Here is a 24,438-nt window from a genome sequence, read left to right on the forward strand (position 1 = left end):
GGTATGCCCATAAATGTTCCACACAGGGTCTATGACTACACCGGGAGCCTTCCTCTATATCTCTTGACACTATGTTGAAACAAATGAAGCACAAAGGCGGTTAAGCTCTCTGTCACTGTCTGTATAACTGGTCTATCACCTCCTTTTCTAGCCATACCACTCTGTTGATAGCCTTTACTTACTTTACTATCTTTTTAATGTGCAATTCGTCATCAGTGATCTCATGCAGTTTATTCATGCCCTCCATGTACTTATCACCCACTGTCCTCTGCGTGACCCACAATGCAAGTGCTTCAGAGACTGAAGTCATATGATTTGTAGCCATACAGCATCTTTGAAAGAATATCGGTGTTAAAAAAAGATGAGCTTTAGTTTCAGGGGAAAGATTAGGTTCACTAAAATCACTATACAATTTCCCCAGAGCAATCTAGTCTACTCTCTTCCTTATATTTAATTCTGGGCTGAATTCACTGTACATTTGCAGTGTCTACCCAAGTTATACTTTCTAATGGATGAATTCCATGGGAAATCCATCCATATGATGCTTTGTACAAAAAGCAGTTTTATACACTTAGTTTTTCCTATATGGTTAGGCTAAGCCCTATTAAGTGATTTTTAATCCCATGTAGCAAATTCTACAATTGTCAGACCCAAAAACAGTCAGCGATTTAAAAAGAAAATATATATGTTTTTTACAAATATATGAGAGATACCTTTGTGGATAAAAATCTTAAAGATGTCCTTTCTGCTCAACTAAATGCTGTTTTTATGGTAAACATATTTTCTAACATATATTTTTGTTGTAGTATAACTATAAAGATTTGATCTTCTTTAGAATATGATTTACAAAATCTTGCCTGTTTTGTTCTTGTGCCCTCATCAAAGATGTTCTTAAGAAGTGCAATCTTTATTCATATTAAATTATGTAGCAATGAAAAAGTAGGTTTATGAAGTCAATAGTTGCTTTTCTGATTTCAGTTTTTTAATAAGTTCCACAAATCTTTTTTCCAAGTGCTTAATATCCTTGCCTCTTTCAAATATCTTAAGAAGTGATTGTATAATGCCTTGAAAATTGTGGCATTTCCAGAAAAGACCTCCTCTATGCATACTTCATTTGGTCCAGATAGTCTTCCTGTCATTATTTTCTTTAATGACTTTTCTCCTTCCCCATACAGTACATCTCAGGGACTAGGCTGTTAGGGCAAAAATGAAATAGTGTTAGGGTCATTCACTGAAAGAAGAACTTGTAGAAATCTCCAAAGAAAACTTCCATTTACCATCTGTTTGTTGTCTTCTTTCCAATGTAATCCTTAAATGTCCTTGGGATAGTCTGACTTTCAGTAAATTTCTTTTTCATTTCACTGCTCCACAAAATTTTACAAAAAATTTCTATTTAAAACCAGACTTGCCCTTGATTGTCATAACTTTCCAGTTGGCAAAATCAAGTATTTCAGGGGTAAAGTGATTTCAGGGCTCCTCATGGTGGCAATTTATTTATGATGATAAAACTTTTTTTAAGGAATGGAGATAGTTTGGGTTAATCTGTTCTTTTATACATTCCCATGTTGTAGCAACAACAGTTTAGAATTAAAGGATTACAGATCATAGGTATAAAATATGGAAGGGACTCTAAAGGTTATCTAATCCCTCTCTTTACATATGAAAGAAGCAGAGATCCAGCATTGAGCAAGATCACACTAGGTGACCTTGCCCAGGTGACCAACCTGGGATACAAACATGGATCATCTGACTCAAAATCCAGTGTTCATTTGAAGTAGATGAGGTTGAAGATGACTAGTAGTACCTACTTCGCTTAATTTTAAAAAACTTTTATTTCTATCTTTTGTTTTAATAACAGTCATTTCAGATCTCACCCCACCCATTCCCCAAATAAACCTCTCCTTGTAAAAAGGAAAAACAGTTAAATGAAAGCAACAGACCCAACAACTTTATCAGACCACTGATGCAAATGTTAAATAGAAGTTCTCTACCTCTACAAGGAAAGGAAGGATATGCATTCATCTCTTTCCAAGGGTCAAGATTATTTATTAAAATTACTTATCAATCAGTTCTTTTCATTTAAATTATTGTAAATATAATAACTGTATAATAATTGTTATTATTGTATTATAATTATAGTTATTGTACCTGTTCTTTTCTGTTTCTATTAATTTCACTCACTTCATACAAGTCTTCCTGTATTTCTTTGAATTCTTCATATTTGTCATTTAAGATGCAATAAGATTCTACTTCATTCACGTGTAGGGTTTGAGAACAGACTAGTACTCTAAACTACTCTTTAGAGAGGAGATACCAAGGTCTGGGATGAATTCAACTCTGCCCCTGTCCAGCAGAGAAGAGAGAGTAGGTTAGAGCACCAGCTGTCCAGTTTGTTTAGCTATTCCCCAATAGGGGAATACTTTGTTTCCAAGCACCTATCTTATCATTTCTATTCTTTTAAAAATTTGGATATTGATTTTTATATTAAAAAGTTGACCATATATAGAGAGCTGAATCAGAAATGGCTTTCATACATATTTACCATCTGTTAAAAATAATCAGTTTCATTTTTTGTCATGTTATTTTGTGGTCATCATATCTGGAGCTTCCCAACTCTCTTTTTAAAGAAAGCATTCAGGATGCTATTGGTATATAAGCTTCTATGTAATTTACAACCTTTTATTCACTTTTATTTATCACATCTGAACCATGTTTTCCAACATTTTTCCACTACTTTCTCCCTGATTCATATTTGTAGTGAAGTAATTGCGTTCTCTTACAACGCACACTATTTTTTAGAAAGTGGAGAAAAGAAGTGAAGATATTTCATTCTCATTCTCCGTCAGCTGAGAACATAGAACTCAAAAACCCAAGGGAAGATCATGACAGCCAATACCACATGGAAGCTACGTACTATTGCTGATGATCTAGCTTGCTGGCTGAAAAATAAATCAAATTCTTGAGGCTGGATTACTATGAATGGTTACAGTGGCTTCCTATTACCTAGCTCAAGACCTAAAGGGACAAGAAAATTGTTAAAAATTGTGTGAATTGGGTGAAAAAACACACTGTTTATCCAACCCAGCTAGTGCCAAAGACTATTCCTTTAATCCAATTCAAATCGGGGGCGGAACCAAGATGGCGGAGTGAAAGCAGTGACTTGCTTGAGCTCTCCCCCAAACCCCTCCAAATACTCATAAAAATGGCTCTAAACAAATTCTGAAGCAGCAGAACCCACAAAAAGACAGAGTGAAACAAATTTCCAGCCCAAGACAACCTGGATGGTTGATCAGAAAGGTATATCGCGCTATGCTGGTAGAGGAGCACAGCGGTGTGCAGGCCACTACAAACCAGCAGTGGGCCTCAGAGGACTGAATTGCGGGCAGCTGTGGTAGTTTCCAGACTCCTCAATCCACCAATGCCAAAGACAACTTAGAAGGTCAGTGGGAAAAGTCTGTTTCTATGGTGCTGAGAGAGGAACGCAGGGTCTCAGCTCCATTCCCCAGCAGCGTGGCTCTGACGGGAGAGCTGACTCCTGAGCTTCCAGCCCACAGATTGAGGAGCAATCCAGTGGCTGATCAGAGAGGGATTGCACAGATCTCTTTGCCAGTGCTGAGGCAGGAATCTCTTGCTTTGACTGTGCTTGGATCTGGGTCACAGTTCTGGGTGGCGGTGCTGGGGTGAGGAGGAACACTGGTGTGGTGGAGCTTGTAGTGGCTGTGCAGAGAAACCCCTCCTCACAGTTACAGGACAGAAAGGAGTACTTGTGGTCACAGGCCAGGAAAGGAGTAAACACCTCACCCCTTATCATACCACCTTGGAAGAACTGAAAATTTACAGGTCCCTACAAGTATCTCTGAAAACAGCTACACAAACCCCTGAAGCTTGGGACAGTACATTCTCCACATTGGAAGCAGACTCTTACCTTAACAAAGAGTTTAAAACTCAAGTAATTGGCTGGGACAACAAGAGTCAGACTATATTATCTTACTTTGGTGAAAAAGAAGATCAAAATATACAACCAGAAGAAGACAACAAAGTCAAAACTCCTACATCCAAAGCCTCCAAGAAAAATATGAATCAGTCCCAGGCCTTGGAAGAGCTCAAAAGGGATTTTGAGAAGCAAGTAAGGGAAGTAGAGGAAAAACTGGGAAGAGAAATGAGAGTGATGCAAGAAAATCATGAAAAACAAGTCAACAGCTTGCTAAAGGAGACCCAAAAAAATACTGAAGAAAATAACACCTTAAAAAATAGCCTAACCCAAATGGCAAAAGAGGTCCAAAAAGCCAATGAGGAGAAAATGCCCTAAAAAGAAAATTGGCCAAATGGAAAAGGAAGTCCAAAAGATTACTGAAGAAAATACTTCCTTAAAAATTAGAATAGAGCAATTGGAAGCTAGTGACTTTATGAGAAATCAAGACACTGTAAAACAAATCCAAAAGAATGAAAAAATAGATAGCAATGTGAAATATCTCATTGGAAAAACAACTGACCTGGAAAATAGATCCAGGAGAGAGAATTTAAAAATTATTGGACTATCTGAAAGCCATGATCAAAAAAAGAGCCTAGACATCATCTTTCAAGAAATTATCAAGGAAAACTGCCCTGATATATTAGAACCAGAGGGCAAAATAGAAATTGAAAGAATCCACAATCTCCTCCTGAAAGAGATCCCCAAAGGAAAACTCCTAGGAATATTATAGCCAAATTCCAGAGTTCCCAGGTCAAGGAGAAAATATTACAAGCTGCCAGAAGGAAACAATTCAAGTACTGTGGAAACACAATCAGGATAACACAAGATTTAGCAGCTTCTACATTAAAGGACCAGAGGGCAAAGGAGATAGGATTACAACCAAGAATCACCTACCCAGCAAAACTGAGTATAATCCTTCAGGGGAAAAAATGGTCATTCAGTGAAATAGAGGACTTTCAAGCATTCTTGATGAAAAGACCAGAGCTGAATAGAAAATTTGACTTTCAAATACAAGACTCATGAAGAGGTAAACAGAAAAGAGAAATCATAAGAGACTTATTAAGATTGAACTGTTTACATTCCTGCATGGAAAGATGATATTTATAACTCATGAGAAGTAGTAGTAGTTAGGTAGGTAGAAGATAGATAGATAGATAGATAGATAGAAGGGCACAGGGTGAGTTGAAGATTAAGGGGTCATATCTGGAGAATAAAATTAAGGGATGAGAGAGGATTATACTCAGAGAAGAAGAAAGGGGGAGTTAGAATGGGGTAAATTGTCTCACAAAAAAAAACAGAAAAGAAAAGTCTCTTACAGTGGAGGGGAAACGGGGAAGGTGAGAGGGAATGAGTAATCTTATTCTCATAGGATTTGGCTTAAGGAGGGAATAACATACACATTCAATTGGGTATGGAAATCTGTCTTACCCTACAGGAAAATAGGGAGAAGGGACAAGAGAGCAGGGGATGATAGAGAGGAGGGCAGATTGGGAAAGGGGTAATCAGAAGCAAATACTTCTGAGGAGGGACAGGGTCAAAAGAAAGAATAGAATAAATGGGAGGGCAGGATAGGATTAAGGGAAATAGAGTTAGTTTTTCACAACCTGTCTACTATGGAAGTGTTTTGCGTAACTGCATATGTATAACCTATATTGAGTTGCTTACTTTTTCAATGAGGTGGGTGGGGAGGGAGGAAGGGAAAAAATTTGAAACCTAAAGTTTTAAAAACATATGTTTAAAAAATGTTTTCACATGCTACTGCGAAATAAGAAATACAGGAAATGGGGTACAGAAGTCTATCCTGCCCTACAGGAAAATAGAAGGGGAAGGGGATAAGAGGAGGGGAAGAGATAGAAGAGAGGACAGACTAGGGGAAGGGATATTCAGAATGCATACCATCTTGGGGTGGGGGAGGGGTGAGATGGGATGAAAATTTGGAACTCAAATCTTGTGGAAGTAAATATTGAAAACTAAAAATAAATAAATTTATATTTAAAAAAAAACCAAATCAATACATATTTATACAAAGACAAAAATAAAACAGCTCTTTTTGCCAAGAAGGTTATTTAAAAGAAGAGGGTTGAAGAGGGAAAGTAGAAGGAGGTATAACAATTACACAGATAAGGAAATACAAAATATATACAAAGTCATTGTATGGAGGTGGGGAAAAATACTAAAAAATTGGGATATCAGGAAAGGTCTCACATAGGAGGAGGTAGAGATGAGGAGACAGAACGTTACAGTTTTGGGAGATAACTTGTGCAAAGGCACAGAAAGGCAAATGAATAGGAAAGTCCAAATAGGCTAGTCTGGGTAAGATAAAGGGTAAATAAGGAATCAGAGTGGAAAGATGGCCAGACAGTTAAGGGTTTAAACGCCAGAGGAGCCTGTGTTTCATTCTGTAAGTAACAGGACATCCCTGTAGTTTCTTGAGCAAGAGAGCGATGTGATCAGTCCTATGTTATAGGAATGTAACCCTTTGCCTGCCCAAGTAAATAAAAGGTGTCTGGAGGAGCCTATGCTGGCAGCATATTCGTAATCTCAAAGGAGCAGAGAGATCTGTTCAGGCAAAGTATGTAAGGCCACAATTCCAAAGAACTCATAATTAAAAATGCTATACACCTCCAGCAAGAGAACTGACTGATGAACTGTTAGTGTAGACTGAAGATTTTTTTCACTTTTTAAATTTTTCTTGCTTTTTTTTTCTGCCAAGTGGCTAATGTGGAAATATGTTTTGCATGACTTCACATGTATAATGGGTGTCATATTGCTTCCCTTCTCAATGGGTGGGAAAGAGGAGGGAAGGAAGGAGAGAAATAAAATAAAATAGACATTTTTATTTAAATAAAAATGAATAATAATTAATATGGATGGGGGACAAATGAAGATAAACAAATTTTAAGTAAATAAAAAATGAATGCAAAAAAGCAAAAAAAAAATATGAGGGAGGTAAACAAGAGGATGAAAAGACACCAGTAAAAAACTCAACAGCAACATTATTTCAGTTATTTCAGTGTGATCCTATTCATGTAGAGCAATAGGTAGCAGGAGGACTTTTTTAACATATTTGCAATTATTTCTTAGATACATGATTTGTTTAAAGTAAGCAATATGTGAAACGCTATACAAAATACAGAAGACACAATTCCTTTTCATATCTTACATTCAACAGGCAATCTACATAATACAAGTACAAAATATTTAAAATATGGACATTAATCTCAGCAAAAGCCAAATAACAAATTAGTGCAAAAATCTACAAGTGTCCTTCAGTGGTGAAGGAGGAAAGGGAGAAAAATGATACTGATATGGAGTTGGTAGAACAAATGAAAAGTTTTAAATATTTGGGAAAAGACACTTTTTGGGAAAATGTTGAGATCCTTGAAAATCAATACAGTATATTGATCAAACTGCAGTTAAGAGGACAAAAAAGAATGAAACTTTTAGAAATATTAAAAATACACTAGGTGAAGAGGCAGCCTGGCATAGCCGAAATTAATATAGATTTTCACTTACCCAGTGTGCTAACTTTATGACCTTGGAAAACTCATGTCACCTCCCTGAAACTTAGTTATCTCATTTGTAAAATAAGGACAGCAATAACTGCCCTCTATACCTCACAGGGTTGCTTTGAGGAACAAATTATTTAATGTGTGTGAAAATGCTTTGAAAACTATAAAACACAGTACAAATTTAAGGTTACTATTAGAATAATATCCTCACGATCCAAAAATAACCAGAGGAAACTTTTCAACATGTTGAATAGATGCTCTATAGGAGATTTACAGTAAAAACTAAGAGGAGGTTTTTAAGGGCTGAAAGGACACTGAAAGGTTTTGATCTTTATTAATGGAAGAAACACCCCATAAAGAAAATCACCAACCATTTTAAGGACTGCTATTTGAGGGTGAGGGAAGGACTACATCTGTGATTTAATTAGGGTTTCCATTCAGAAATTGAAATTCCCTCACCAAAGCAAGATCAGCAACTCGTGTATGATGTACAGTCTCAGAGATTTTCCTCAAGCACTGATATAATGACTTCTTCATGTTCATTCATTTGGTATCTGTCAGGGTCTGGACTTGAATCCAAATCTTCTGATTCCAAGGTTAGTTCCCTACTCTCACTGCCACATTGCCTTTGTTACTGTCACAATATTAAAATACAAATGGTGAATGACATTAAATAAAGAGAATGCTAAGTAATATGTTACTGAGTGGGATCTCACAACTTCTGATTGAATATATTTTCATGAATGCCTCCATAGTCTAGTTATAAAATATGAGACTGAGGAAAAGCATGTGTGGTGGTTTGAAATTCTTACCACATATTGTAAATTTAAATTGTCCATTTTCCCATAGCAAAGGTCGAGAAGCGTGACTGTCGGTTTAGTAAAGTTCTTCCTAAACATCAACCAGGGCAGAGCCAGTTCTGCGATGCCAGTAGCCTAATGAAGGAATGAAAACACTTTAAAAATCAATCACCTAGACTTAGGAACGACTGCGTCAAAACAACATGAATGTAAGAATTATCTGTGATAATGGGAGGAAGCAGAAGAAGGAATGATGCAAAATAGAACCCTAGAATCTCAAAACCAGGAGTGACCTCAGGTCATCTAAACCAACCCTATAGCTACATGGAAATCACCTCTGTAACATCCCTGACAAGTGGTCATCTGGCCTTTGCCTGAAGACCTCCAGTGAAAAGGGGGAAAGCCATTACTTCCTGAGACAGCTGAGTCTACTTCTAGATAACTTAATTATTGGGAAATTCTTTCTTACTTAGAAACTAAATTGCCTTCTATAATTTCTACCCATTCTTTCTGGTTCTGACATCTGGAGTCAAACAAAACAAGCCTAATCCCTTCTCCCACTTAACAGTCATGGGCACCCAGAAATTAACATAGTATTCTAAGTCTTGCTTGACCACACTAAGGGTAATTTCTAAGTCCTCTTTCTTTCTTCCTTTCTTTCTTTCTTTCTTTCTTTTTTCTTTCTTTCTTTCTTTCTTTCTTTCTTTCTTTCTCTCTCTGTCTCTGTCTCTCTGTCTCCCTGTCTCTCTGTTTTCTCTCTCTCTCTTTTTTCTCTCCCTCACTTGAAGAGGGGCTGACAGCTAGGTAGCACAGTGAATAGATTACCTGGCCTAGATTCAGGAACATAGTTCAAATCCAGTCTCAGACACTTACTAGCAGTGTGACCCTGGGCAAGTCACTTAATCCCTGTTGGTTTCAGTTTCTTCATCTGCAAAATGAGGATAACAATAGCACTTACCTCTCAAGGTTACAAAGCACTTAGCACAGTGACTGACATATAATAAGTGCTATGTCAATGTTAGCTATCATCACCATCATCCCTTTTTGGAATCTGAGATTACAATCTCCCTTCCTTGAAACTCTCAAAACTCAAAGCCTCTATTGGCTTTGAGACTAAAATCTTATCTGCTTTTCCTCTCTCCTGAATGTGCCTTCAATTTAAAAATGGAATTCAATAAACATCAGCTGTTTCTAGTATACATAACCATAGCACAGTGCCTATAGCATACCACTAAAAACAAAACAAAAACAAAAACAACAACAAAAAAAAACTCTGTCCTTGGAATGTACTAATTATTGTTTTGTTGTTTTTTAAAGCAATCTATCTTTTCAGTTATGTTGTGTTTAATATCAGAATTAGTTTATTCCCAGAACAGTAGAATTTCAGAAGCTATTGAACAACAGAATAAGATGCTATTCAGTGATGGGATTGAATTAACCTAGAATGCAAAATTGACTATGAGAAATCCTCAAAGTATACTGATTCCATGTGTGTGATTTAGAACTTATTTTATTAAGATAAGGAAAGATACTGTAGAATTTTTATAAAAGTTAACAACTGAAGTTGAGAAAGTTGAAATTCTTGTTTACTGTATTTTACAGTATACTTTCTTTCAAAATGTCATATTCAGTTGAACTTTCTGCAATACACCAACAATTAAATTGTTATTTTTTTTTTAAAGGCTACCTCCTATTCTTCAAGGATCTATCATTTAATCTTCTATGGCCTAGTACAAAGATTCTCAATCTAGAGTAGGTTATCCCTGAGGATACGAGAAGATGGGGAGTGGTTGTCAAATAACTATATTATCATATTGAAATTAATTAATATCTTTAATTTCTTATGTGCATATGCATGGAAAAACTATAACTTATGTCCTTTGAAATTAAACAGAAGACACAGGAATATTTACAGAAAGCAAAGGTTGTAGAGACTGAAAAAGGCTGGGAAAGTTACCTTAGTGTGTGATCTACATTAATTATTTTAATTGAAAACTTAATCACCCTGAGGCTAATATTTTAGTGATGAAATCCTCTGACCTTCGGTAGACAGGTCTCTAGGAGAGAAAGACATTCAGTACACAGCCAGACCTGTGCTTAAGACTTTTCCAAGGGATGTCTCAAAAAAGGTAGAAAACATGGTAAAACCTACTGTAGAAGGCTGGTGGTAGCATTAAAGTTAATATTATTATGTACAGAAACGTTTTAGAAGGGAATGCAAAAGTATTACGTACTAGGCGGCACACTGAATTTAGAGTCAGAAAGCATTAATTCAAATCCCAACTCTGGCATTTGATAAAACAAATTCATTACAATTAGAGAAATCCAAAAGTGGAACGGGCCACATCAGGAGGTCGTTGCAGCCTCCTTAAAGGCGGCCTTCAGCTTCAGGTTGGATGTATGCTCCCAGGGTATGTGGAAGAGAGGATTCTTGCCTATGTTTGGCATGACCTAGATCACCTATGAGATTTCTTCCAACTCTATGAATTGGTGATTAAGCAAATGCCAAATTCATGAAATGGGATAATAGTTGATAATCCTGACAAGGTGCAATAGTAGCATTATAGGCATTTGGAAACAGTACTAAATAGGAATCAGGGGATTTCAACTACATCTGTCATCATTCCTTGCCCAGGATAACACATTAAAGGTCCCAATTCATTTTTTTCTCTGCTTTAAATAGAAATAAAATCATTCAAGTCCCAGACACCCTAATAAAACAAAAAACAATTTCTTCTTTCCGTGCAACCAATGATAATCTCACTCTTAACTGACTTTCATAAAAGGAAATACATTCAGACCAATAATGCTTTTGGTGTAATCACAGTTTTATCTTAATACCAACATTTAGAAACTAAATCAATAGAAATGAAATAAAAAAGTCACTAAAAAAGATGAAAACTTTAAAGAAATAGAAATAAGTTTTGGAATGGATACATATTCTCCCTGGTAGAGAGAGAAAAGGAACAAGAAGGGGAAATAGGAAGCATAACCTTCAACTTTTTCAGCAAATGCAGAGTTCCAGTTCCTCCTGCATCAGCCCTAGGTGACTTGTACATAGTTTAACCTTCCTGCTCCAAACCCCAAACATGGTAACAGCAATGATGAGGCAGTAGCTACCCACAGAAGCTCTGCACAGAAACTCTGCCCATCTCTCCCACCTGTCACCCTTACAGCAGAGGGATTCCATCTTCTCTCAAGTGTGTTGCTTCATTCTCATCTCCCACAAGATTTTCAGCCTCTCCCTAACTCATGTAAGAAAAGAAAAATACATTTTGTTTTGTTTTTGTGACTATGATGTCACAGCTTTGCAGTTCCCAAAGATCAAATAATGAGAATCCCAGAATCCTTGGTCCTCTCACAGACAATGTTTTCAGTGATCTACTACAAAGGAAAAACTTCCTAACAATTAAGAGTTATAAAAAAGTGGAAGGGGCCTCCTTGGGTGGCAATGGATTCTCCCTTAAGACATGATTGGATGACCACTTGTTGGTTGAAAATAGTAAGAATTCTTTTATTAGTATGGCTGGACAAGGTGGCCTCCCTAAATTTTTCCACTTCTGAAATTCTATGATTCTGTACATCTGCTAAAAAAAAAATGACAAGGGATCCAGGTGAGCATTGTAACTTGATTCTATAATTAAGAAAAATTTAAAATCCAAAGTTATATGAGGCCATAATCCAGTAACAACTGACCTGATACAACTTTGGAAATATTAGGAAACAATAAAAACTAATGTTGGACCTTCATCCCAATTGCTGTCATTACAGAGAAATTCATTTAGTAAAATGGAAAGAACACTCACTGACTCTGGAGTCAGAGGACCTGGGTTTCAATCCTGCTGCTGATGCTTGCTGCCTGTGTCACCTTGCACAAGTCATTTAACATCCATGGGCCTCAGTTTCCACATCTGTTAAATGAGTGGGCTGGACTAGATGGACTAGAAGGCCTTTCTAGCTAGAGTTCTTTAATCCTATAAAAATTGCTTTGTTAAATTTTTTTTTTATTAAACCCACAAAGGACACCATGATGCACAGAAGTAAGTGAAGGAAGGGATTTTATTTGAAGATTTGAGCAATCTATGATAGCATTGACTTGAATAAAAAACTTAGAATAGTTGCTGTACTTCTGGACCAAATCTACCATCTGCCTTCTACATACCTCAATTTACTAGTAAGAGCATATACATATGAGAAATTCATTTTTCTCAACTTCCAATTTTTTTAGACAAAAGTGGGCCAGAAATCTGTCAATTTACAAAGAAAATGAGATAACACTAGCCACGTGGAATATACCACCTGAGTCTTTTATTCAAATGAATAAAGATATATCCAAAAAAGTTAAAGCTAACTATTACCATACTTAAAATCATTAAGATGGAGAACTGTCCTTATCTTAGATTTTATATATTAATAATTCCTTTCTCTGTTGTGTTAAACTTTAAATGTTCAAAATTTCAGCGAAGTATACAATCATAGCTACCACAGCACAGACAACTTACTCAACTAGTTAAAATGATATTACAATAGTGGAATTAAATGTTTTTCATCTAATTTGTATGTAAAGACAAGAAACTTTCTATAGTCTATACCTCTCTAGCTTATTTTCCTTGTTAATATATTGACCAAAAGTACATATTTCTGCCATAATAACACATTTCAACTAACCACACATATACTATTATAGTAATGAGAAACTTTTTTTTAAGTTAACCCAGTGCAACGTTATTACAAAGTTCATGTTATTACATCACTTTGGGCTCCATTCCATGATGAAACAGAAAGAGTATCACACCTCATAGCTCTAGTAACCATGGCAATTTTTCTGAAAATGTCAAGTTGCAAAACCACCTTGGGATTCTAGATGTATGGATAAGATCCACTTAAATGTTTTTCACATAGCTAAATATGTACATAATAAATGTAGGATGAGAAATGTAGGATGTAGCCCCTTCCTCTCCTCCTTCCCTGCTTGATAAATGAATTTCAGTACCCAATTGTGAGTATATACATATACATACATATACACACACACACATATATATGTATGTGTGCATGTATGTGTGTATGTGTATATATGTATATATACATACATATGTGTGTATATATATACATACATATGTGTGTGTGTGTGTGTGTATATTCTTTTCTCCTTCAATTAGTTCACATATGAGTGAGGTATAAGTGTTGCCTCCTCTCCTCCCTCATTTTCTCTTCCATTGTATAAGTTCTTTGAATGTCCATTCTTCCTCTCCTTTCACCCTTCTCCCAGTGCATTTCTCTCTGTAGTCCTTCCATTCTTCTTCTGAGATCATTCCAATATAATATATACACCTATACCCTCTGTCTAAGTAGACTCCTTCTAACTACCCTAATGATGATAAAGCTCTTAGCGGTTACATGCATCATCTTACCATAGAGGAATGTAAACAGGTTAGCCTTGTTTAGTCCCTTATATTTTCTCACTGATGTTTGCCTTTTTATGCTTCTCTTAATTTTTGTGTTTAAATGTCAAATTTTCTATTCAGCTCTGGTCTTTTCCTCAGGAATATTTGAAAGTCTTCTATTTTTTCAAATATTCATTTTTTCCCTATAGGATTATAGTCATTTTTGCTGGATAGGTAATTCTTATTTGTAATCCTATGTTCTTTGCCTTCCAGAACACCATAATTCAAGTCTTCCACTCTCTCATGGAGGTAGCTGCTAAATCTTGTATGACCCTGACTGTGGCTCAGTTTTTAAACTGTTTCTTTCTGGCTGCCTGCAGTATTTTCTCATTGACCTGGGGATTCTGGAATTAGGCTATAATATTCCAGGAAGTCTTCATTTTGGGATCATTTTGGTAATCAGTGGATTCTTTCCATTTCTACTTTGCCCTCTGACTCTAAGATATCTGGGTAGTTTTCCTTTATAACTTCTTAAAATATGATGTCAAGACTTTTTCTTGTCCATGTGTTTCAGGTAGACTAAAAATTCTCAAATTATCTCTCCTTCCTCTATTTTCCAGATCAGTTGTTTTTCCTAAGAGATACACATGTTCTTCTATCTTTTCAGTATTTTGACTTTGCTTATTGTTTCCTGGTATCTTATACAGTTTTTATTTTCCACTTGTCCAATTCTAATTTTTAAAGAGATATTTTCTGCAGAGATGTGTTGTACTTCTTTTGTTATTTGGCCAATTCTGATTTTTAAGAAGTTATTGTCCTCAGTGTTTTTGTACCTCTTTTACTATTTGGCCAATTCTTATTTTTAAGGAATTATTTTCTTCAGCATTTTTGTGCCTCTTTTACCAAGTGTTAATTCTCTTTTCATAATTTTCTTTCATAGTTCTCATTTCTTTTCCCACTTTTTCCTGTATGACTTTTATTTGATTTTTAAATCCTTTTTTTTTTTTTGCTCTTTTTAAAGTTTTTCTGGGAACTCTTCTTGGACTTATCTCCAACCAATCTGACTTTTTCTTGGAGGCTTTTCTTGGAGGTTTTCCAGTCATTGTCTTCTTTTGAGTTTGTGTCTTGAACTCCCTGCCACTGTAGTAGATTTTTATGGTAGAGGTTTTTTTTGTGATTTGTTCATTTTTCCAGCCTACTTTTTAACTTAAGACTATGTTAGAGTTGGACTCTGATCACCTCTGGCTTAAGCTTCTGTCTTTTATGTTCTTTTCTGACATTCATAACTTGGGTAGAGGCCTACAAGTTTAGTAGTTCCAAAAGGGTGTCATCAGGGGAGAGGTCTGATCACTGCATCCCTGATCTATGCTCTGCTCCTTACTCAGGTTCCTGCTTCTTTGTGACCATGATCTCTCCTCTCTCCTTTGAAACTGTGACTCCAAACTGGGTAATTGGCAACAGAGATGCTAAATGCACCTGATTATGTTACCACTTCTAATGTAGGGGTTCCCTGAAAATTTGTATACCTGACCAGGTATTCATCCTGCTGCTGCTGCCACCAATACCACAGCGCACAGGTACTGCCTCTTTTGCTACAGTCTCAGCCAGCCCCCACTCCAGTGTCTATAAACCTTTCTTTCTGTCATTCTAAGCTGCCCTGACCTAGAAAAATGACTCACTGTGGCTTTCCTTTCAGATTTTGGTTTGGCATTTTCTGTGGTCATTTTGTAGAAGAGTTTTTTTCTTTTCCACAGGTATGACATTTTACTCTGCCATCTTGACTTTCCAACAAGGTCATTTTTAATATGATAAAAAGTATGTATCTAAAAGCAAAAGCTTCTTTTTAAAATTTGCAATTGTAACAAATTATATGATTTTTCAATAAATATAAAGATAAAGCAAGGATGCGCACTCTCCTCACTATTATTTGCTAGCTATAGTAATAAAGCCAGAGAAAGAAATTAAAGACAAGCAAAGGTAAAAAGGATATATAATTCTTTTCATTTGACAATAATGTCAGCTTATATAGAAAACACCAAAGAATCAGCAAAGAAATAGAGAAAATTAAGTTTCAGTAAAATATGGTACCAAATAAAAACACAGAAATAATTAGCCACTTTTATGTGAGATGATTTTCCCCATTCTTCCTCTCTCTTCCCTCTACTCCCAGTGCATCCTTCCCACTCAAATTCCTTTCAAAATAGCTACCAAATGCATATAGGAATCAATCAATGAAAACATTCTCCAGGATTCTACAAAGGCAATTATAAAGTTCCCTTTAAAGAAATGAAGAATAACTTTTAAATGTAGAGAGATATTCATTGCTCAGTTTTGGGACACACCAATATACAAAAAAATATACAATCTAAGTTATAGATATAATGCTTTAACAGGCAAACTATCAAATGGTTACTTTATAGAGCTAGATAAAATATAAACCAAATTAATTTAAAAGAACTAAAAATATGGACTCTCAAGGGCAAGAGTGGGAAAATATTAGTATGAAAGGAGAATAACACTTTCAAACCTCACTATAATATTAAGACATAATCATCAAAACTACTTGGAAATTGTTAAAAATTAGAAAAGTTTATAAATGGAACAGAACAGACAAGCAAGAATCAGAAACAAATAAAATTTGCAGCAAAAATAGTAAACATAAAATACCTGGAGAAAAACTACTATTTCACAAAAGCAGCCAGGAAAACCTAAAAGCAGTTTGGCAAAAAGTAGGTGTAAACCAGCACCTTAACTATAAACCACAAGAAATTCCAAATGGCTGAGGATAGGAATTGGACTATTATTTTATTGTTATAGGGAGCTCCTAAAGAGAAACTCCCTCTAACCAATGCACCTCTGTACTTTAGAGTTTTAGAAAGTCGTTTATAGCACAGCGAGGTTAAGTAACTGGCCCAGGGTTACACAGCAAGTATCTGTCATAAGCAGTACCTAACCCTAGGTGTTGTTCCTGGCTCCAAAGCCATCTCTCTATTCATGACTCCGTACTGCCTCTCCAAATAGATACTCAACTTACATATAGAAGGTCACAAAAAAAAAATAAATTTGGAGGAGAATAGATTCATAAATATGGCTATAGGAAGAATTCTTAATCAAATAAAAGATAAAGGAAATCACAAACAATAAGAGACCATTTTGATGAAAAGCTTCTGCATAACTAAAATTAATATAGGATGGTTAAAAAGAAAATGTCAATTGGGGAAAAATCTTTGCATCAAATATCTCTGATACAGATCTGTTATCCAAAATGTATGGAATTAACAAGATCAAGAGCCACTCCCAGTGAATAAGTGATCAGAGAATGTCAACCAACTACCTTCAAAAGTAGAACTATACATTATTAATACCAAAAGGAAATTGCTACAAGTTACTATAGTAACAAATATATCAATTAAAATAATTTTAAGGTTTCATCTCACACCCATTAAGTTGGCAAAGAGCATAGAAGACTGCCATAGCCAATGCTCAGTCACACTAATATGCTGTTAGTGGATTCTGTGATGCTTTGACCTAGAGATCTTTCTTTTAGGCATCTACCCCCAAGGATGTCAAAGAAAGAATAGAAGAAAGATCTCATAGATATCAAATATTCATTGAAGTACTTTTTCTTTGCCAGCCAAGAAGTATAAACCAAGTAGAGGGAAGTGGCTTTGGAGAATGGCGAAACAAACTGTGGAACCTAAATGGAATGGAATATTATAGACTGCTACTTACTAGCTATGTGACTTTGGGAAAATGATAGCTTTCCTAGACCTATTTCCTTATCTATAAAAGGTTATATTAGAGGCAGTATAAGTTCCTTCAAGCTCCAAAACTATGATTCTATACACCATAAGAAACAACAAATATGAAGAATTCAAGAAAACATAGGAAGAATTATATGAACTGATGCAAAGTCAAATAAGTAGAACCAGGAAAACAACAGACACAATGACAACAACATAAATTAAAAGAATGAAATGAAACTCAACCGTGATGACCAAACTCAATGAAGAAAAAAGCTGAGAAAATGAACCTCCCTGTTTTCCCTACAGATTGCAGAGGTGTTGGGGGAGGAGGACAAAGCAGTATTCATGGTTGTGGAACATAATATCCAAAAAGGTATTATGTTTTTTCAAACTTCTTTCCTAATTTTTTTTTCCTTTTTCATCTTTTTCACAAGAGAAGAGTCACTAAGGAGCAGGCAAGGACATTTTTCAATTCAGTTCAATAAAATATTAAGCGCTTACACAGTCAGACACTGTGCTAAATGCTAGAGATACAAATAAGAAAGACAGTTCTTGTCCTCAGGGAGCTTACAATCTAATGGAGGAAGGCAATACATGAAAGAAAGCCGAAAAGAAGGGGCAGGGAGATGCACCAGGGAGAACCCAGTGTGGAGTCGTGATGTTGTGTGGAATTGAAACCAAGCAGAGTACCTGATGGAAAATGGAAAGTTATTTGGGATAAGTTTGCAAATGAATGGAATGAAAAAAAATATTAAAAAGTAAACACATCATTAAAAAAATTTAATAGACTGACCACATAGTGAAAAAGGAAGATAACTGATACACAACCAGAATATCCTATTAATATCCAAGTGGTATAAAGACAACTAGTTAGCCTTTAGTTGGTCTATTACTCACACTTTGCTTGGGACATGATTTGTGGCAGATTTGTGGGAGAAGAAAAACAAGAGTCATACAAGATAGACACCCACTGATTGACGGAAATCTGCACTGCTGAGGAAATATCCACTTGATGAAATTATAGTTCCTTTGGTATATTAGAATAAGATTTCTATTAATCATCCCCACTGTGCATGTCAAACAATACATAAAGAAAATTCCCATAGAACTATAGAAGTATTTCATTTCCTCTCCCCGCCCCCCAACCCATACTTTGCTGTATATGTTTAAGCAACTCCTATGGAGAAAGAACTGGTCATCCCCACCAACTGTGGATTGGATATCCCCACCAACTGCCATCAAAAGGGCAACATCACCAGCAAGGTGCAATAGGGGAGAGGCAGAAAGTGGCATGTCCCAGACAAGTTAAAGTACCAACACTACCTCTACTACTTCTCCTAAAACCCAAATGGAGACATCCCAGGGCCCTGAACCCCAAAGCCCCAGACCACTATTCCTACTAGCCTGAACCACACATTCATCAATGAAGGAAGAAATCACTATGAGGAAGAGGCCCACTTTCCTCACTACCACCAATACCAACTTCTGGCCAATTGCCACTCATGGGAAGGTAAACCCAGGAGCCTTGAGAGTGGCAGTACCCTGCCCAGTCCACCTCTACCATTAATACTTGCCACCAAAGTCACTGGCACTGTCAAATGATTCAACATCAGAGATAAGATTTTATGAGTGAAAATGACATTAAAGATGACACGTTACCGTCTGCATCCTAAGATCCTATGACCTTTCCATTTGCCTTATACCTCAAACTTTCTATATCTACTGCCTTCTCCACTACAGTGTGATTGCTTTGAGAATGGGGACTATCTTACCCTGTGCTTACCACAATACTATGCAATTACCAAGTGCCTAATAAATGCTACTTCATTCATTCATTTAGAATTTAAGTATCCTAGGGGCAGCTAGGTGGTGCAGCAGATAGAGCACTGGCCCTGAAGTCAGGAGAACTTGAGTTCAAATCCAGCCTCACACCAAACACTTGACACTTACTAGCTGTGTGACCCTGGGCAAGTCACTTAACCCCAACTGCCTAAAAAAAAAATTTTTTTAAAAGAATTTATGTATCCTAATATACACACAAAGTAATATACAATAGTTAATTGTTAATATTATTTTTTCACAAAGGAAGAAAGAAAAATTCACAAACTGCATCTTATTGATCAAAAGATGACTGTTAGAACAGAATTGACATGATTTAATGTAGATTCTCTTCATAGTTTTCTCCATCTAGTTCAAAACCAGAGTAATGGAAATTCTGAGGGACAGAAGAAGTATCCCATATGCCACATTTGTGCAACAATGGAAAGCTTAAATTTATAAATACTGCTAGGGTTCATGATCTACCAGGGATAAAAGTTTATATACCTTTTAACCAATCAAGTTAAACAAGAGACCTAATATTACCCCCCAAAAAAGATTATCAAAACCACTACTTTATTCTTATATAGTAATTTGTAGTTACAGGGTAAAAATAATAAAAACACATTGGTTATAAATATCCAAAGGCTGATTGTAGTCCTGAGGGCAAAGCAATGTCTTATTTATGACCTTATCTCTCTGAGAGACTATTATTGTGTCTTACATAGTAGGTTCCTAATAAGTATTCTTTGAATAAATTAATATATAAATTGCCCCATAAACTTGTATAATCTACAGAGAAATAAAAGAGCTCATTGGCATTTTACTAAACCAAAGCCTAACAAAAACTAAATAGATTTTATAACAGCAGAAAAATAGGGTTAAATCAAATGTTTCAAGTACTCTATATTCTAATTCAAACTTCATTTAAAGGTATAAGGTTTGAATTTTTTTATTATTTTCACATGACTCAAATAATTCCACAAAGAACCAAATGCTTGATTTAAATAGTACTTAATAATTATTAATATTCCTATGTGATCTAGAATTTTACTAAAATTAAAACAATGTTTCATAGATAATTTTTACAATGCTTGAGCCCTGATAGCATATTAGGTTTTAACCTTAACATCGTCTCTTCCTTGGGGCTATGAGGTAAATATTGATTTTTTCTTTGAGTATCTAAAAAGATTTATTGACACGGCAATTTCATATTTTCTGAGAGGAACAATAAATCTTGTCAGGCACCAAAGCAAGAAGTCAACATCAATACTGGCAATTGCTACATACATTTATCATTGTACTCATCCAAAGAGTTGGGTGAGGATCCCATAAAACACTTAGCCCAGTTTCTCTCCCATGTTCAGAGATAGCAAAGTCTCCTAAATTTTTCTGGCATTCATTCATAAATGTAGTTGATTAAAAGTCCAGGTGCCTGGGAGTTTTCCTGTATACATTAGACCTGCTCCTGAAGATGCCTTTGCCACAGAGAGAACTGAAATGGGACATGACTGCAGACATTTCCACAACTAGCCTTGACCTATGTATAAGATTCTGCTGTGCGGTCTCTGTTATCATACAACTTTATCAATGAGAAATGTCTCCACTGTAGAGTTAGTTGATTTTTTATTTTTCTAATCAAGCAAACTATGCCCAGAATGCCCAGGGTATTGAGATAGGCACTAGAGATAACACAGCGTATTGTACATGCTGCTCCAAAACACCCTAAATAATTTAAGTTCGTGAACAAATTCTAGTTGACTTAGAAACTCTGTGACATGACATGCTCATTTGATTTATTTTCTGGCACAAACACCAGCACGACACAATGTTACTAGTATATTAATTACTAATTGCCAATTAGTAATTATTAATTACTATTCTATTCCACCCTTTTCTCTAATCCAAGTCTTTAAATCCCCCTGGCACAAACCACAGGTTTGTAAAGCTCACATCTCTGCACTACAAACTCTATTATTGAACTTTCTCTAGAATGCTTATAAGGAAACAGTTTAAAGAAGGATGACTTGGTGATGAGGTCAGTCTTACAGACAGGCGCTTGACCAGTATAGGAATGCTGAGCCTGAATGAATAATATAGAAAACTGATTTCATTCATTTTCCTCCTGGTCAAAGAGACAGACTGTTAGAGTAAGAATCACTAAGATGGAATAAGGCTCATCTTTTGGTCATTGTTGACAAAGCTTCATTCAGACTATGTAGTGTTAAAATTAAAGCTTTTATTCCAGACGATCTTTTACTCCCTTTCTATATCTGTGTGATGTATAAAAGTTCAAGAGATACAGTTTCTTGGTAATTAATCATTTTATTAATCATTACTAGCAAATAATTGATAAAGGAGTCGGTGACACTCTCCAACACCAAAGACCCCTCATGGAAACCATTCAACACTTATATGCCCTAGGAAGAATGGTTGTTCCTGAGGGTGGCAATCAACTCTCATTGGTTAACAATTAATTAGAAGAATGAATATTATAATGAGAGGTGGACCCATTCTAATGAGGTGATGGGAGGTCATGACTCTGATCACTGAGTCTTAAACCAGGAGATTTATTTCTTATACAGGCTATCCTTGCCTAGGGCAATCTAGACAGAAGCAGGGTCCACCTCTGCTAAGACCTGGCTGGGTGGAAAACAATGGGCTGGAATTCACCTTAAATTGTTTGTAAAGTTCTCTAGTTTTCATCTGTCCTGCCCTTCAGAGAACTAAGCTTTGACTTAATCTCAAAATAAGGAAGAGGAAAAGTCCTGGATCTCCCCCATATTTGGTTGTTTAATAACCATTTCTCTCATTTGGAAAAGTCACTAGAATCCCAATGACAATTTATTTTCATCAACAATGTAATTTTTTTCTTTAAAAGTTTGGAAATCTTCAAACTCTGACAATATAAGTACATTAAATACTGTTGGGGGGGAGGGAAGGCAGCTAGATGGCACAATGGATACAGCACTGGTCTTAGAGTCAGAAGGTCCTGAGTTCAAACAGCCTCAGACCCTTATTAGCTTTGTTCTCCTGGGCAAGTCACTTAATTCCAATTGCCTTCAAAGAAAAAAAAAGTAAATATTGTTGGAAGTATATAAAATCATTGTGCCTCTAAATGGAAGAATGAAGCTTAGAGAAAGAGGAAAAGGCATCTTTCAACTTCAGATGATTTTCATATTTTTTACCCATGCATGATCCAGTTTGCAAACTAGAGAGTGATGATTTCAATTTACAAATAACCAATTTGATTTAAAATTAATAAAAATTTCTGGGACTATTGCCATTGTTATCTTCTTAAGAAGGCAACAACTACAGATAAGAAAATTATTAAACTCATTTAAAAAATATCCCCCAAAATACAGCTAATCAATGAAAGACTAAAAAACTGAATGATTAGACCCAAATTCTTTATGCTTTAAGATAACATGGGATAGAAATTTGGAATTTTAAAAATGATCCATTGTAACACTTAAAACTTATTTTTAAAATATTTACATTTAAGTATATGAATTGCTGTCAGTCAATAGATGTGAATTGATTAAATCTCTACTATATATAGGCACTATGCTCAGTTCAGGGAATACAAAGAAATGCAAAAAAAAAAATCCTCACTCCCAAAGAACTCATAGTCTAATGGGGGGTGGGAAGGGTTGGATATATTCAAGATAAATTAGAGATAATCAACAGGAAAGACACTAGAATCAAGGGGATCAGGAATTATGTAGAAGTAGGGGTTTTAGAAGGGACTAAAAGGAATCCAGAAGGTATAGATAAAGAGGGAGAAAATTCTGGCCAGTAAAAATTACAGCTGCTATAAATATTTTTGTACATGTGGGTCTTTTCCCCATTTATATGATCTCTTTGGGATACATACCTAGAAGTGGTATTGCTGAGTCAAATGGTATGCATATTTTTATAGCCCTTTGGGCATAGTACCAAATTGCTCTCCAGAATGGTTGGATCAGTTCACAACTCCACCAACAATTCACTAGTGTTCCAATTTTCCCATATCTTCTCCAACATTTATCACTGTCCTATTTTGTCATGTTAGCCTTTCTGACAGGTGTGATGTGGTACCTCAATGTTTTTTGATTTGCATTTCTCTAATCAATGGTGATTTAGAACATTTTTTCATATGACTATAGATAGCTTTAATTTATTCATCTGAAAACTGCCTGTTCATATCCTTTGACCATTTATCAGTTGGGGAATGACTTATATTCTTATAAATTTGACTCAGTTCTCTATATATTTTAGACATGAGGCCTTTATTAGAGATACTGGTTGTAAAAATTCTTTCCCAGTTTTATGCTTCCCTCTTAATCTTGGTTTCATTGGCCTTGTTTCAATTTAATGTAATCAAAATTATCCATTTTGCATTTCATAATGTTCTCTGTCTCTTGTTTGGTCACAAATTTTTCTATTCTCCATAAATCTGACAGGAAAACTATCCCTTGCTCTCCCAATTTGCTTATAGTATCAGCCTGTATATCTAAATTGTGTACTCATTTTGATTTTATTTTGGTATATGGTGTAAGATGTTGGTCAATGCCTAGTTTCTGCCAAACTACTTTTCAGTTTTCCCAGATGTTTTTGTCAGATAGTGAGTTCCTGTCCCAGAAGTTGGAGTCTTTGGGTTTATCAAGCAGTCAATTACTACAGTCATTGACTACTGTGTCTTGTATACCTGATCTATTTCACTGATCTACTACTCTATTTCTTAGCCAGTACCAAGTAGTTCTGATGATTGCTGCTGTGAAGGATGAGTGAAGTCTACTCAAGGGTTAAGGAATAGGGGGAACAAACGACTTGAAATCAACATGACCATTTGCTTATTGAGCAAATGTTTTTGCATGTTCACCCCAGGTGGTGCCTCAGCACATCCTACTATCTAAGTCCCAGACATCCTGCTCTGCTTGACCTTTTTCCCCTTTTGTACCCTGACTTTGTAAGCCATTGTTAAAAGAATGTTGTGAAATTCTGTATCTGGACATAGCAGGCAATTCTGTTGTTTCCAGACAGATCCTTTAGAATAGATTGTGCACCCTACTTACTGACTTATCAGGAGTAGGGGGAGTGTAGGGAAGGGAAGGGGTGCGGGGTCTCAAAACTGTATATAATCTTTGTTCTCTGTAACTTGTGAACGCTCCTCCACCTGCTATTCTGAGTGACACTGAGGCTGCGTCCTTTCTTGAGAGA

General features: G+C 35.8%; 1 long non-coding RNA gene across 1 annotated transcript in view; it reads right to left on the bottom strand.

Moving 5' to 3' along the window:
• Positions 1 to 863: 863 nt before the first annotated feature.
• LOC144454155 (uncharacterized) overlaps positions 864 to 24,438 on the bottom strand; it is a 47,975-nt gene continuing 24,400 nt past the window's right edge. The window contains exons 3-4 of the long non-coding RNA XR_013485681.1: positions 8,298 to 8,420; positions 864 to 1,193 (exon numbers count right to left, since the gene is read on the bottom strand). This is a non-coding gene — a long non-coding RNA (uncharacterized LOC144454155). The remainder of the gene's footprint in view (positions 1,194 to 8,297; positions 8,421 to 24,438) is intronic.

The sequence above is a fragment of the Phascolarctos cinereus genome, unplaced genomic scaffold (assembly GCF_003287225.1).
Source record: "Phascolarctos cinereus isolate Bilbo 61053 unplaced genomic scaffold, phaCin_HiC Scaffold_4;HRSCAF=312, whole genome shotgun sequence".
Taxonomy (NCBI): Eukaryota; Metazoa; Chordata; class Mammalia; order Diprotodontia; family Phascolarctidae; genus Phascolarctos; species Phascolarctos cinereus.